Below are 5,275 nucleotides of genomic sequence, written 5' to 3'. Positions count from 1 at the left end.
AGAAGACCATGACCCTCGTGGCTAAAACTAAGCTCCACTCCTATAGTTAGGAGTTATTTACCTATACCTTTCCTTTTAAAAAAATGAGTCATCATTGCTAACTGATGCCATTTCATGATCATCACTATAAGTCTTAGCATATCACATTTTCTGCTATAAGAAACAAGACGAGTTCACAATTACACTATTTTGTTAAATTTTTAATATCTTTAAAGTTTTTTTTTTTCGTTTTAATAGGTTAGTATTCTTTTTGTCAATGTTAAATCTTTCATTATTGTCTATTTTAGTAATTTTTTATAAACAAAAAAATAAACTATCATACTACTAAATATTTTTTTTTTTATAATAGAGTTCCACAAAAAGAGTCCAATCTCACATGGACATAAGATTTAGTAAAATTCACAACCAAAAACTAATACTACTAAACTCTAAATATTTAAGAAAACTAATCTTTTGTAAAGTCAACAGTTTTACTTGGTTTAACTTTTGCCTTCCTCACACCTATTTTAAGTCTTTCATTTGTTTTCACACCAAAAATTTTTGTCCTGGACAATGATGAAACTGGTTGAGGTGGCAGAGGCAGTGGTAGAGCTATAAAATTTGTTGGAGCTGGTGCAGGTAGTGGTGGAGCTGGTTGAGCTGTTGGAACTGGTGGAGGCAGTAGTAGAGCTGTGAAACTTGTTGGAACTGGTGCAAGTGGTAGTAGAGCTGATTGAAGTAGAGCTGGTGGATCTTCTTGAGGTAATGGTGGAGCTGGTGCAGGCAGTGGTAGAGCTTGTTGTGAAACAGCAGCTGCAGGTGGAGCAGATCTACCCTTTTCAAATCTTAATCCTCTGCCACGTCCCCTTGAGAAGCAGAAATACTGCCTTGAGAAGCAGGAGCACTACCCTCAGGAACAGTACTTAGTTGAGGTGAACTTCCAAATCCAGGATTGTTTTTTGAAAATATGAGCACATAGTCAAACTGCAAAGAAATATAGTTTAAAACTACAACAAACAAGCCAAGATTTAAAGTCAGAGACATGTTATGTTTGGATTAGGACAATGCCTCCTATTGTGTCCATATGGCTATAGTTGCTGAAGGTAACTGATATTCCATTCTTTCTCAATTTTGTTTGTGATCTATCCTCATCATGTTCTCTAATCTTGACTCTCTTAGGTCTTCCAGGCTTGACTCTAAAAATTAGAGATCTAATTATGTCAAGGTTGATTTTTGGCCACATATTTTCACCATTAATTGGATTAAGTGTTGTTCCATAGCATGCCAAATATGATGCTAGTGTGTAATAGTTGCTACAATAGTCCTCAGGATTGTCTCCTTTCATGAAGATTGTACAACAAACATGTTGACAAGGTATACCAACCAGTCCCCAGAATCTACAACTACATGAACCAGCTAGTAAATCTACAACAAATATTTCTTGAATCATCCTATTTTTATGTGAAATCTCATACTTCAAATTTAGCCCACCTAACTTGCCATTCCATGGACCTTCTACATATGATATCTCACCTCTTGCTAGACTTGGGCAATATTTTTTCCATGAACTTAGCTACATTTTTCTTCCTCTCAGCAAATATCTCCATCCAGTAACATCTAATCCACTCAAACATGGTCAGAATTAGCTTGTCGTGAGCCTCCAAAATTCGTTCATTAAAAGTCTCAAATATGTTGTTCATGAGCATATCACTCTTTGCATAATTAGTGAAGTGAGATTTAGTCCATACCTTTAGATTCAGGACTACCAACTTATCATAACACTCCTTATTCTCTTTTTTAAGACGATTCATCTTTATTCTTCCACATAAGTTGCTTTAGCCGTAGAGTGAATCAAATCCCTCAAAACTGTACCTCCTCCAAAAGTCTTCTTACAGTTGGCATATAGGTGCCGAAGATAAAATCTATGCTCAACTCTCGAAAGAATTTCATGAAATACTTGAAGCAACTCCTGTTAAGTAATTAATTTTTCAGGTAATATTTTAACAAATTATGAAAGAATAAAATTCATTGAAAATGTAAATATGTGGTCACATTATTTAAAGTTAGTTGTTATTTTGCTTTTTGTTGGTCAAACATAAAGACTCATTTCTTAGATGTGAAGTCATCAATATCATCAAGTAACAACTGCAAGAACCAAGCCCATAAATCTTTAGTCTCTACCTCTACTACGGCAACTGCTAGAAAAAATTAATTATCATTAGGATCTCTGTCTACAGTAATCAACAGTTGTTATCCATGATCACCCTTCAGATGACAACCATCTAGTCCTATAATAGGCCTACAAGCACAAACCTCGACTGAATTGTTGGAGAAGGTCTATCCAATTTCAGCCTTAGTGCAGACCCATGATTTTCTCTCAGTGCCCCTGTACAATAGTCTCTGACTTTTTCATATTGCTGTACTGCCTTTTCATGCACAATTTCTCTTGTCTTTATCCTTGCCCTATGAACCTTCCACACAGATATATTTGCCATGTATTTTATCTTGAATTGTTTGAATTACAGTACCTAGCTTCATATCTTTTCCTCTACTTAGGTTATTCGTTATTTTTTTGGCAATCCAATTGCTGGATGCACTGTAATTCCTCCCACAAATGTGTTTGCTCTTCCATGTCTTCAGCCTAACACATCCAAATTTTTTTACTTTGCTTGCAAATGTCATCCATGGACACTCTCCACCTAAATCCTTGTATCTGACTCTGCATCTAACCTGATCATTCTTGACATATCTAATGTTTCTCCCATTCAGCAATGCATGCTCCTTAATAACCTCCTTAAACTCAGCAATAGACTTAAACTCAGTTCCAATCGAAATTCATAATCAACACTCATGTCAGCTTCATTATGTCTAGGATACTTCTTCCTCCTTATTGGCTCATCAAAATCTCCATCATAGCTGTCCAATAACTCTGTCTCATAACCTAAAGAAATGTCTCCAATATCAATATATGCACCCTCTTCACTCGCCCCTCCTGTGTTAGTTCCCACACCAACTCCCAATTCCCATGTCAATATTATTATCGTTTTCAACTAATGAGTCATTGTTACCTCCAAAAGCATTTGGATGCTAACCTTGTTAATTTTCATCTTCAACATCAAAGCTAAAGTGATCCTTATGATCACCATTATCAGCATTGTCATCAAACCTGTTATCTTCATTTAAAGACTCTGATTGATTGACTACTTTCACTTCAACTAAACCATCACCACTGTACTCACCATCAGAAGGTACATAGTCCTCATTATTTAAGGTTATTTCAATTCTATTTTCTTGTCAGCATCCATTAACCACATAGACATGGCAGGTGTTTATACTACAAGAAAATAGAACATTTGTGAGAAAAATTGTATCAAATTTAAAATTGTTACAAATTATAGTTTTTTGTAACAATAATTAGTTATTATTACAAAATAACAACAAAAAAATTTGTTACAAAATATTTCAATATTTTGTAATAACGTGATTTCTTTTGTTACAAATTATGTTGCCTTTCGTATCGAATTGTTGTTTTGTTGTAAAATGTTATAATATTTTGTAACAAAAGATTATATTGTTGTAAAAATTCAAAACATTTTGTAACAAAATATCTATTTGTTTCAAAAGTTCTAAATATTTTGTAACAAAAAATTAATTTATCACAAAATACGATATTTTTGTAACAATTTATTTATTTATCACAAAATTCAAAGATTTTTTGTAGTTAATAAAAAATTTTGTTTTAACATATTAAATGTAAGACTTCGAATTTTTAAAAATTAACATAATGAGTTGTTTATGATTTATTATATTTATTTAAAATTTTATATTCAAAAATTTATTTTACTAAAAAGTAGCCGCCAGCCTTCCCCTTCACAAAACCCTTACCCAACAGGAAAGAAAAGAAAGAAAGAGAAAGAAAAAACAGAAACATACACACAGTGGGAATCAGAGAAGAGAGATTGGGAAGGGAAAAGGGAGCCGCGCTCTGCGCCGTCCAGCCCAAACCGTCGCCACTGAACCACCGATCTGTCTTGGAGCCGCCGCTAACCCACGCGTCGCCGCCGGCACTGACAAAGAAGAGAAAGAGAAATGTTGAGACGGAGAGCGTGCGAGGGAGCAAAGGCTAAGGAGAGGAAGAGCGCTGTCGCGAGCTGGCTGTCGGGGGAGCTGCTGCGAGCTCGCGTCGTCTGCGGCGTCACCCCCTGCCCGTGTCGCCGTCGTGCCCTAGTGCCGTCGAGGGAAGCTGCACCACGGTTGGAATCGCGAACTATGGAGGAAGTCATCGATTCTGTCACCGGCACCATGTCTCATCACCGTTGCTGCCACCAGAGGAAGCCACTGTCACTAACGCAAGGAACAAAACTCGAAGAGGGGAGGCAGCGGACGGTGATGCTACTGTCGTCGTCGCTGTGGAGGTGAACCAACGTCGTGTCTTTGCTTCCCAGAACCACTGCTGCTGCTGCCATCATCCCCTAGCTTGGTTGTCATCGCTACTGGAAACTCTTATTGCTGTTGTTGCCCATTAGAGAGAGGAATTGTTCTGTGAAGAGAGGGCTGCCAGGGTTGCTGCTGCTGGTTCTGATTCTGTTACATTGATTCTGGTCTGTTCTTTTCCTTGGTTGTGAACCATTTGCACGTTCTGTTTTGTCAATTTTAATTGCCATGTTCTTGTTTTAATTCAATTCTAGTCTTGGATTTGTTTTGAATTTTCCAGAGTTATGTTTGCTTTTGATTCTTATCCAATTTAAATCCTTGTCTTGCTGCAACCATCGTCACTGCCATAAGAAATTGACACTGCTGCTGTTTTGATTGCATGCTTGCTGTTGCCATGAAATTAAAAGAGAAGGGAGTTTTCACATTTGATCTATATGAATTCAGCTAATTGAGGTAGAGAGTTTAATTTAAATGGTTTTAATTTAAGAATACCTACAAGGTTTATTGAATATCTGCAAATAGGATTAATACCTGGGAGTAATTGATTGATTATATGCATGTTAGATTGTGGTTGAGATTGTATTTGGAGTTGTGATTGAATTGAGTATAACTATGTGTGGTAGATGATTGAATTATTGACTATTGGTTGTTGAAATGGTTATTTGGTATGTTGTTGTGGCTGTGAAAGTGACTCGAGACTAGGTAAGAATTGTGATTTTAACTTATTATGTATAATTGGGTTTTGATGGAGGTGATTGTGGAATGTGGTTACTGGGATTTACATTATATTATTTTGCACGTTTGAAATTGTGTTCATGGTGTCATAGAGCAGAGTTTCTATAATGTTATGATCGGGTTTGTC

Source organism: Arachis ipaensis, chromosome B07 (assembly GCF_000816755.2).
Source record: "Arachis ipaensis cultivar K30076 chromosome B07, Araip1.1, whole genome shotgun sequence".
Classification (NCBI taxonomy): Eukaryota; Viridiplantae; Streptophyta; class Magnoliopsida; order Fabales; family Fabaceae; genus Arachis; species Arachis ipaensis.
The sequence above is the reverse complement of the archived record's forward strand: the minus strand, read 5'-3'. Positions refer to the sequence as shown.